We start from the raw sequence: 12,345 nt of genomic DNA, 5'->3' as shown, positions 1-12,345 counted from the left end.
TGGGCAAGCTTCTCCATAGAATAACTTATCTTGATTGGTACAAAGTGAGCTGCCTGTGTCAGTCCGTCTACTATCACCCAATTCGCATTCATGCCCTTCCTGGTGTTGGGCAGATTTGTCACGAAATCCATAGTGATCCTTTCCCACTTCCATTCAGGTATAGGAAGTGGCTACAATAATCCATACGGTCGGTGTCTCTCAACTTTTATCTGTTGACAGGTGAGGCACTTGGACACGTATATTGCTATGGTTTCCTTCATTTCCATCCACCAATAATACTTCTTCAAATCCTTGTACATCTTTGTACTTCCGGGGTGGATTGTATAGGGTGAGTTGTGCGCCTCTTTAAGGATTCGGTCTTGGACATCATAATCACCAGGCACGCATAATCTGTCTCAAAACTTCAATGCACCATCATGGGCCAAAGAAAAATATGGGTCCGTATGGACACCTTGTTGTACTTCCTAAATGATCTTGGCCAGCTCGGGGTCCAATGGTTGCTTCGCAATTATCTCCTCTCGTATCGACGGCTGTAGGTCTATGGTTGCTAATTGCATAGCCGTTCTTTCGATCACGAGTTCTAGATCAAACTTCTGAGCTTCTTCTATCAACTGCTTGCTTACAGCTAAGGAAGCGAGAGATGTAGTCTGACATTTTCTGTCTAATGCATCCACTACAACGTTGGCCTTTCCAGGGTGGTACTGGATTTCACAGTCATAATCTTTTACCAGTTCTAACCACTGCCTCTGTCTCATATTCATCTCTTTCTGGGTGAAGAAATACTTCAGGCTTTTATGATCACTGAAGATTTCACTCTTTTCACCATATAGGTAATGCCGCCATATCTTTAACACGAAGACCACCACTGCCAATTCTAAGTCATGAGTGGGGTAGTTCTTCTCGTGTTCTTTTAATTGTCTGGAGGCATAGGCGACTACTTTACCTCTCTGCATCAAGACGCCATCGAATCCTGTTCTGGATGCGTCAGTTTATACCACCATTCCTCCGGTTCCATCCGAAATGGTCAGGACTAGAGCTGTCACCAATCTGTTTCTCAATTCCTGAAAAATTTTCTCGCACACTTCATTCCATTCAAATTTGGCTCCCTTCTTTGTAAGTTTTGTCATGGGTGCCAAAATCCGTCAGAAATTTTCAATAAATCGTCGGTAGTAACCGGCCAACCTTAAGAAACTTCCTATCTCAGTGGCACTCTTCAGAGTCTCCCATTAGAGTACCACTTTCACCTTTCCTGAGTCCACTTTAATGCCATCCTCGGTGACGATGTGTCCCAAGAATCCAATCTGATGAAGCCAGAATTCACACTTACTGAACTTGGCATAAAGTTGGTGCTCTCGCAGCCATTGCAACACAAAGGTAAAGTGTTGAGCATGTTCTTCCTCATTCTTGGAGTACACCAGGATGTCGTCAATAAACACAATGACAAACTTATCCAATATGTCATGGAATACTCTATCCATCATGTCCATAAATACTGTCGGGGCGTTGGTTAATCCGAATGACAAAATTAGGAATTTGTAATGTCCATATCGAGTTCGAAACGCCATTTTGTGAATGTCATTGCTCTTGATCTTCAATTGATGGTATCCTAACCTAAGATCGATTTTGGAGAAAACCCTTGCTCCTTATAACTGATCAAAATAGGTCATCGATGGACGACAATGGATATCGATTCTTGATAGTTAGCTTATTCAACTCGCGGTAGTCGATACATAGCCGCATACTACCATCCTTCTTCTTAACAAACAGCACGGGTGCTCCCCAGGGTGATACGCTGGGTCGTATAAATCCCTTCTTCAGCAGGTCTTGAAGTTGAACCTGCAACTCTTTCAGTTCGATTGGCGACATTCAATATGGTGCCTTGGATACCGGTGTTGTACCAGGAATTAGATCCATCACGAACTCTATATCGTGGTCAGGCAGTAGCTGCGTCAGATCTTCTGGAAAAACACCAGGAAATTCTCTGACGACCTCAAGTTTCTCCAAGGGTTTTATCTTTGCCTCTGTTGTTTGAGTTAAAATAATACCGCAAGCGCACGGGTCAATCGCACCTACGGGTCGAACACGAGGAGATATACGCCACTCTATTTAACTAACTTAAAAGTAATGCAAAGTGAACCAAATTAAAGTGTTAAATTAAACTAATGAAAATTAATGCAACCTAACTTATAAGCATCTAACAAAATTAAGGGATTAAATTGGCATCCTAACACATTAGCATCTAACTTATCAAACTAACACAAATTGAAAGGAATAAAATTGCAGCCACACATAATAACCACATAAAAAGGAATAAGGGGATAAAAGTGCATCCACAAACCACAACCACATAAAAAAATAAAAGAAATAGAGGGAGAAGAAGAAGAAGATAGAGAGATAGAGGAAAGGAAGAATGAGATTAAGGGTTTAGAGAATGAGATACCTTGATGTGCTTGAATAAACTTACCATGGCTTCCTCTTCTAAATCTCCAAGTCTTATCATCAACATAGGAACTTAGACTAGGAAGCTTTAAACTAAAACTACTACAACCATTAGACTAGACTTATGAAATCAAAACTAAGAATTTGAAATCAAAACTAGGAACTTGAAAGTCAAAAATCACAATTTAGAAGAAAAAGAAGAGAAGAAATTTCACTAATTAATTGAACTAAAAACTACACTAAAAATTGAATTAAAATTGAACTAGAAACTAACTAAAAACTGAACTAAAAACTAACTTGTTACAACCCAAAGGGCAATGGGTATTTATAGGGGGAAGGGAGAAGAGAGAAGAGGGAAGTTGTAGGAGAAATATTCCCTAAGAAAAGAGAATATTTTCTTCTCCTTCCTCCTTTACATTGCCTTGAATCCCAAGAAAAAAGAAAAAAAATAGAAAGAGGGAGAGAAAAGAATCTTAGATACATAAACCTTCTATTTATTAAAAAGTAACTTTCTAATTCTAACTTGTGCTTCCTTTTCTTTGTAGGTGTCTTCTCCAAGCAATGAGATTAAGGCATCTTTGACTTTTCAACCTTCCATAGATGAGAGAATATTTTTCAAAAGAAATCTATCCAAAGTAGAATTTCAAAAGTGCCCTTGAAAAGTTGGAGGAGAGAGAGAGCAAGGGTGATGACTAGGATTCCACTCACAATTAATGAAATATCAAATCTGTCCTTCAAAAACCGTAGAGCATGGGATGCTTATATGGGTCTCACTGTTGTATTCCTTACAAAAAATCACCCAAAATAGATCCAAATCTCGTCCAATTTAGAGTTCGGGAGCCCAAGATATCTCAAGCTGAAGTTGGACTGCTCCAGAGCCTTCCAAATGGAATCTTTCAACTGATAGAAAGATAAATTCAAATAATTGCACTAAGGCCCCTAGAATCTGAACTTCCACTTTACTTTGTCCCCGGCCGACTATCAATAATTATAAATAAACCCCTATCCACGCAAACGGCCGTAACTTCTTCGTTTCAACTCGGAATCAAGTGCCGTTTGAACCGTTGCGAAGCTGACTCGACTGACTACGCATCCATACTATTAACACCTCAAAATTATGCTAAGGGGCCCACTGTACTCATGTTCAAATTTGAATGATTGGCGTAATTCTTTCAGTGCTCAATCCAAACTTGATTTTCTCGACTCCTGGGCGCTTCTGGCTATTCTTAGCATGTTTTGCTCCATTTTCACAAGAATTCACCTAAAACCTGAAAAACACAAGAAAGCACCGAAGTAACTCTATCCAATGTGATAAAATGTATGATTTATGCCCTAAGATTTCACACATAAATGTGCTCATCAGATTCCCCCACACTTGAACGTTACTTGTCCTCAAGTAAAGCAAAAGAAAAACTAATCTAGAATGCAAAAAATCCTAACTCATTTTCGTAGGAATCACAGTTGCACTTAGCATGTGCAACAAGCCTTTGAACCCCTAGGTTGCCCCTAGTGGACGAGTTTTGTCTCGTGGGTCTTTGCAGTGAATATACACCCAAAATTCAATTGTAAATGAATGCTACAAATTTTAATCATGGCATAAGTAGGATAGTGCACATAATCCCAAAAAGTGTTCAACTAAAGATCAAGGAGCCAAAGGTTCCCCCACACTTGAATTTTATCACCCCACATCAATTCAAGTAACAATCATGCATCAAGATTAAGGGATCACCTCATATTTTCTGAACACTACTCACATTCAAGTAAACCACTCATAATATCAATGGAACCAAAGACTTAGGCTTTGAGTATTTTTTACCATACTTTTTTTTTTTTCAGGCAGTAAGGCAAAAGCTTTTTTTTTTTTTTCTCAACCACAAACTCTATTTCTACTCCACTACTGTTCTCTCAATGACATGGTGGAGCATACACCAAACACCCATATACTTGGTAGCTTCGCTTTTTGCATATATCTGTAAAGACTTTGAGACATTGATGCAAGAGTTTTTTGAGTTTCCTTCCAAGGAATTTCGATCAAGTCACCCTGCTTCATGAGGCACAGTGCCCTGTCTAGTCCCAAGGAATTCCACTTTCCTTTCTTTTTCTTTTTTTTCCATTCACTTTCACTTTCATGCCTTGCCTTGCCACAAACAAATTGGTCTCAACTACTAACCAAAAGATTAAAGGGTCCATAAAACACATAGAGGAATCTAGCCATCAAATGAAATAATGCTCATATTTTCCAATTCAATCCCTCACCGGATACAAACCAACTATCGTCTTTGAAAAGGGATATTTTTTTATTTTGCATGCTAGGGCACCTAATTCCCTCTTTCTCTCGCTTTGCAATCAAAGAAACGTATGCACAACACCAAACTAACGCCACAATCAAAATTTACCAAATAAACAAGCTCACACCCCCCCACACTTAAGTCATGCAGTGTCCTCAATGCATGCATAAAAGAAATAATAAGGATAAGGGAAGAGATGAGGGGGCTTACCAGATAGAATAAAAAAGAGGATCATGAAGAGTCATGAGCTCTACAACAAGTACTTGGGGCATCAAAAGAAATCTCAATCCATGGCCGGCAAATGTAAAAAGGGCTTCAGAATCAGAAAACACTCGACCATGAATTTTAGTAAAGTGAGAAATAATATAGAAGTTAAGCACAATTGAGAAATATCCAATAGAAAAATCTGTCCTCATGGGACAATGGAAAATGAAGGCATTAAAACTCATGCCATAAATCCTCCCCTTCTCTCCCGTTTGCAATGTAGAACACATGTCATGTTTAGAAAAACTAACCAAAAATGGATCGCAGTAAGCATAAAAAAGATCATGAATGTCAGTAACCTCATCAAAATAATCATAAAAAATGGGAGGTTTACTCAAATCAATCCTAGCAATATAACTATTCGCCCTTTGCATAACTTGGTTTTCCAAATAAGGATCGTGATAAAATGCTTGAAGAGCATTAAGACTAACATTGTTCTCCTCACTAAAATCATTAAACCTAGGAGGCTTGGACAAATCAACATGTGGGACAATGGAATCCTCAAAATGACAATCATCTGGGTTGTCCAAAGAGAGAGGGGGAGATCGAATTTCTAAGCTATCATAAAAATCTGATTCTAAATCAGTGGAAACACTAGGCTCACTAAGATCATAAATTTCAGGCAAAAGTTGGACGTCCCTAGGTAGCTCATCAAACTCCGCTTCACTAACATATTTAGGAGACTCATTCTCAACAAATAAATCATCATGTTGGGGTTGACTCTTGTTAACCTCAAACTGGGGTGGTGGACTTTCAACATCATTAAACTGGGGGTGGGGTGGTTCATTCTGAACAGGAATCTAGTAAAATAGACTAGGTTCAGGCTAACTAGGTAATGTACCCATTTTCTCCTCCTGTAACATGGTGATCAGTTGAGAGAGTTGCTTCTCCATTCTATCCTAGTCCTTTCTAGCTCATTCATTCTTGTTGAATGCATTAGAGGGTTGGGCATTGGAGGACCAAACTGACCATGACATTGAAAATTGGGTGGTCCAGCTTGGTTATTCCATTGATCCCATGAGAAATTGGGATGATCACTCTACCCCTGATTGTAAGTGCCAAAAGAATTGTACTGAAATAGAGGACTCATATTCTCATCACCAAAGCTAACCCCATAAAGATTAGGGCATCCTTCCATAACATGGGTAGTCTGGGGATGTGACCAATCAATATTTTCCGAAAGCCCATAGTTGGGTTGGGGAGCAAAATTGTATTGGGGTGGTGCAAAATTGTTCTCTATCTCACTACTTTTGGCTTCCCTAGCCTGTTTAAACATTTCTCCCAAAGTCATGGTTGCCTTAGCATAGTTTCATCTTTCCCCCAAAGTCATAGGTGGAAGTGTATCTCCCATTATTTTAAACTAACCACCTATCCCAAATTGAGGTCTCCCTTAGAAAAATTAAAGAAAAATAAAAGACTAAAAAAAAATTCACTAAAAACATGAGGGAATAAATAGACAGTTGGTGCATTGCCCTAAAAAATGGAAACAATGATTCCAAAGCTGTAAGGTTGCCAAATAGGTTGACAGCAAGGGAACCCGTATAGTCTTCAAGAGCCACATACGGGCGACTCCAATTGGATTCTAATGTAGAGTGGAGGACTACTATACATTTTTGTTTCCAAGGCACTTACTATGTTGCTTTCCTGTTATCAAAGTTGGTCACCTCCAAAGATAAGCCATATGCCATTCCACCCAACCAAGTCAAGGTGCAGCGTCATAGGTAACCAAATCCTATGAGGGACACCAAAAGAGGTTGGGTTTGAGCATAAGAAGGACTTTAGATTAGGCGCACAGTCTTTGAAACAGAAGAGAAACAAGATGAGGTTTTCAACAACTGATTTTTTTTTTTTTTTAGAAGAAAAGGTAAAATAAAATAAAGCACTTCGAATTACTTAGAAATCAAAAAAATAAAGTGGACAATAATCTCTCTGGCAACAGCGCCAAAAACTTGTTTGAGTTAAAATAATACCGCAAGCGTACGGGTCAATCGTAGCTACGGGTCGAACACGAGGATATATACGCCACTCTATTTAACTAACTTAAAAGTAATGCAAAGTGAACCAAATTAAAGTGTTAAATTAAACTAATGAAAATTAATGCAACCTAACTCATAAGCATCTAACAAAATTAAGGGATTAAATTGGCGTCCTAACACATTAGCATCTAACTTATCAAACTAACACAAATTGAAAGAAATAAAAATGCGGTCACATATAATAACCACATAAAAAGGAATAAGGGAATAAAAGTGCATCCACAAACCACAACCATATATAAAAAAAAATAAAAGAAATAGAAGGAGAAGAAGAAGAAGATAGAGAGAGATAGATGAGAGGGAGAATAAGATAAAGGGTTTAGAGAATGAGATACCTTGATGTGCTTGAATAAACTTACCATGGCTTCAACTTCGAAATCTCCAAGTCTTGTCATCAACATAGGAACTTAGACTAGGAAGCTTTAAACTAAAACTACTACAACCATTAAACTAGACTTATGAAATAAAAACTAAGAGCTTAAAATCAAAACTAAGAACTTGAAAGAACTAATCTTATGAAAGCAAAACAAAAAACTAGAAAGCCAAAAATCACAATTTAGAAGAAAAAAAAGAGAAGAAATTTCACTAATTAATTGAACTAAAACCTACACTAAAAATTGAATTAAAATTGAACTAGAAACTAACTAAAAACTGAACTAAAAACTAACTTGTTAACCCAAAGGGCAAGGGGTATTTATAGGGGGAAGGGAGAAGAGAGAAGAGGGAAGTGGTAGGAGAAATATTCCCTAAGAAAAGTGAATATTCTCTTCTCCTTCCTCCTTTACATTGCCTTGAATCCCAAGAAAAAAAAAAAAAAAATAGAAAGAGGTAGAGAAAAGAATCCTAGATACATAAACCTTCTATTTATTAAAAAGTAACTTTCTAATTCTAACTTGTGCTTCCTTTTCTTTGTAGGTGTCTTCTCCAAGCAATGAGATCAAGGCATCTTTGACTTTTCAACCTTTCATAGATGAAAGAATATTTTTCAAAAGAAATCTATCCCAAGTAGAATTCCAAAAGTGCCCTTGAAAAGTTGGAGGAGAGAGAGCAAGGGTGATGACTAGGATTCCACTCACAATTAATTAAATGTCAAATCTGTCCTTCAAAAAATATGGAGCATGGGATGCTTATATAGGCCTCACTGTTGTATTCATTGTGAAAAATCACCCAAAATAGACCCAAATTTCGTCCAATTTGGAGCTCGGGAGCCCAAGATATCTCAAGTTGAAGTTGGACTGCTCCCGAGCCTTCCAAATGGAATCTTCCGGCTGACAGAAAGATAGCTTCTGATAATTGCGCTAAGGCCCCTAGAATCCAAACTTTTGCTTTACTTTGTCCCCAGCCGACTATCAATAATTACAAATAAACCCCTATCCATGCAAATGACCGTAACTTCTTCGTTTCAACTCGGAATCAAGTGCCGTTTGAACCATGACGAAGCTGACTCGACGGACTATGCATCCATACTATTAACACCTCAAAATTATGCTAAGGGGCCCACTGTAATGTTTAAATTTGACTGATTGGCATGATTCTTTCAGTGCTCATCCAAATTTGACTGAAAAGCAAAAGAAAGCACCAAAGTAACTCTGTCCAATGTGGTAAAATGTATGCTTTATGCCCTAAGATTTCACACATAAATGTGCTCATCATCCGTGTCTATCACAGTGGCCAAAAAGCCTTGACATCCATCATCAAGCAACTTTCGCGCTTGGACGGCTGATGAGGTTATTCTCCTGGGTTTCTTTCTTGGTTCACTTTGATAGGTGAAGATTGACCCATCTTTCAACTTAAACATTATCTTCTTTTCCGCACACAAGACGTTTGCACCATAGGCAGACAACCAATCCATGCCTAGTATTACATCAAAATCCTTTATATCCAACTTTACCAATCGTGCAGTTAGATTCTTCCCATAAATCTCAATCTAACAAGGGTCGTAGACTTCCTTCAAACTTACGATACTACCCGTCGGTGTGCTGACTACTAGGTCGTGCCCGATGTCTCTCGGTCAATCTTTCATCCTACTCGCAAAAGTGGTAGAAACAAAAATCAAATAACACTCGTCCAGGTATGGTTGAGACATTCAGGGTACCTAGGGTTTGTAGGTAATTTAGGTTATATGAAGTAAGCCAGTTATTCCCTATATTTTATAGTGTTCAGCAAACTTACCTGTCAATACATTGGGGTTCACCTCAGCTTCTTTATTCGTCATCGCAAACACCTTTCCTCGCATCCAATTGTCCCGCAGCTGAAAAGGTCTGGCGTAGGGCTGATTCGGCGGGTTGTTGCCATACCCACGCGATCTGCAATCACTAGCCATGTGTCCTTCCTTATTGCACACATAGCACTTATAGGGTGGAGCAGTAGGTGTTGAGGGTTGGCTCACTTGACTTGTTGATGGTCGGGCTGGTGAAGCTGCTATTGTCGCTTGACTCATAGTCTGTTGAGCAAATCGATTGAATGTGGGATGAAGAGGGTTCTGACCCACGTTCGGCCTACGATATGGAGTCAGATTAGGGCTTGAACTTGTTCCTCGATACACTTTATTTGGCCATCCAAAAGTTTGAAAATTATTTGGCCTTTTGTTCAACCCAGGCGACGTCATAGCCTTCTCTTTCTCCTTTTCTTTAAATCTATCTTCCATTGTCTTCGCCTTGTCGACTATTTGAGCATAATCCCGGATGTCCATGATTGACAATACTGATCCGATCTCAGTCTTTAGTCCTTTCTCGAATTTCTTTGCCTTACTTACTTCCCCTTTTAGGTGCTCTAGAGAAAAATGAAACAAGTCTTCAAATCGCTGTTGGTAATCCAATACTGATTTGGTTCCTTGCACCAGTGTGACGAATTCAGCTTCTTTTCGGTCCCTGAAACTCTCTAGGAAGTAGTTCTTAAAGAAAACTTCTTTAAATTGCTCCCACGTGGGATTCGGGTGAGTAGCTTCCAAGTTAGACTTAGTAGCTTTCCACCAAGCTTCGGCTTCTTTCTGCAACTGATAACCCGCACATATCAATTTCTGTGCGTCCGTGCACTCAAGTACTTCAAATGCCTTCTCGAGGGCACTGATCCACCGTTCCGGCTGCATGGCCTTGGAAGTTATTTTAGAGAAAGCAGGCGGTTGTAGTTTCTTGAATCTCTCCATAACCTTGGCAGTAGAGTTCTCCGCTAAGTGTTGAGGCACAGGTGGTGGAAATAGCACAGGCCGGTTGGGTGGTGGTGGTGGTGCCGCACATTCGTGCATTATGGTTGCAAACTGTGTAGACATCTGACCAAGCAATTCTTGTTGTTGTTGCATGGTCCGCATCATAATGGTCATGAATGCAGTCACATCGCAGGCTGCCACATTTGGCTGAGGTGCTGCAGCAATGGTTTGTGTAGCCACTGGTGCCTCTGACGAAGCAACCGATGCTTCAGAATTTTGAGCCTCAGTCCCATTAGACAGCTCAACCTCCGGTATAACACGAGGTTATTTTCCTTTGCGACCACCACGAGAACTTCTTCTGATGTTAACCATGGTGGCTTCTCTGGAGGAGTAGGTTCAATATTCTAATATCACTCATCGAGGTCAACAATTATTTCCTAGCTAGTACAGGTACAAATCTAGTCCATAGTTCCAGTGAACTTCATAAGCCGCACCAGTAAGGTGGATTGTTAGATATGTTATCTTTGTTCATTATGAGGTGTTTCTTTCATTTTGTATTTTGTTTCTCTTCTTAAATATTTTATGTAATGGTAGGCTATGCATGACACTATATGAGAGATTTCAAAATTTTAAATAGAAGGCTTTTAATTATTTACCTGGTCTAACAGGCAAGAAATTCCAGCTTTTTCCCAGTTACAAACTCCATCGCAAGTAGGTACTCTATGTCGGCTCTTACTTCTTCAGCTAAGGACATAAAATAGTCTCGCTCTCCCGGTCCACTAATGGCAGCAAGGGCTAAATAAAAGTCCAACCGGTTCTCGGCTCGGGGTAGCACTAGTCGTATCCATCTCAATCTCTCTCGTAGCTGTCTAATATAGATCATGATGCTGGGGTCTCTAGCCTTGGCTAAGGTAATAGTTCCTGTCATAGAAAATGGTTCTAAGCATCAGGTTATACTTAATTAAAAGAATTAAGTACATGTCTACTAGAATTTAAATGACTTAAAATCAGTAAAAATATACTTGGGTTGGCTCGAGGTACCTTAGCGTCTAAAGTGTTTTGGATTGGCTAGACAACCTATTAGATACTATTCTTGGCTAACCTAGACTTTGGATAGGGTAAGATCTACGCTCCCTACATGTAGTAAATACGTATTGCAACATACCTACATATCTGTGTCCGATTTTGCATAGCAACACTCCACTCAGCTCATACATCACAATATCAAGCACATAATAACTAAATAAATTACACACAAAAACATTCATAAGTATAAGTATATTTATTTGTCGTTGGATACTTACACTAATAAGGAAATCCATTTACATTTATTTCACTAAAAACCCCAAATAGGAGTTATATTCCCTTAGTCTTATGAAATTAGTGTTTGTTTAACTAATTAGTTTAATTTATTGTATCTTATTATTATATATTATTATTGTTATTTATTTATTTTTTAAAACCAATTATGAAAATTTATATTTTCAGGTTTATAAAGGTCATTATAGGTGAAATCCAAGTTTCCATGTGTCAAAACTTCAAAACCAGCAAAATACATTCACTGGGCAATGTCTCTGGGCGTTCGGTGCATCGTCCAGTGCCATCACCCAGAGAATCGGGGCGCAGGTATATGAGTCCGAAAGGGGCCCATTTCAATCCTAACTTCTTCTAAACTTCCCTAAACACTTGGAGGGTAGTGTGACTATTCCCACACCAAATCCTCACATTTCTTCGAGTTCTTTGTGAATCCACACGTGCCTAGGTAAGGATTCTTGGTTGCTTTCACTATTTTAGCTCTTTCTTTTGCTTTCCTCTTACTTTGGCTAGGGTTTTGCTAAAATTTTCTTGCCCTAACTACCGCTTTTCTTCTCTTCTTGCAGCAAGATGTCCACTAGCCACCATACGGCTAGGAAATCGATAGCCCAGAAGAGGCTACAGGTGGAGAGTGATCATTCTTCATCATCATCATCCACAGTGCCACCAACTTCTCCTAGAGACGATTCTTCTTCGGAGGAGCCCGAGTTTGACCGGTTCCTCTTCTCTAGGTACGAGCATTTTAAGGAGTGGGACAACTTTAAATCCCTAAAAATTGTAAATGGCCGGGTTGTTCGGGTGGATGACTCTCTTTGCTAGGTTCAATGCCCTAGGTTGGGCCTCTATGTTGACACCTACC

Source organism: Telopea speciosissima, chromosome 5, assembly GCF_018873765.1.
Source record: "Telopea speciosissima isolate NSW1024214 ecotype Mountain lineage chromosome 5, Tspe_v1, whole genome shotgun sequence".
NCBI lineage: Eukaryota > Viridiplantae > Streptophyta > Magnoliopsida > Proteales > Proteaceae > Telopea > Telopea speciosissima.
The sequence above is the reverse complement of the archived record's forward strand: the minus strand, read 5'-3'. Positions refer to the sequence as shown.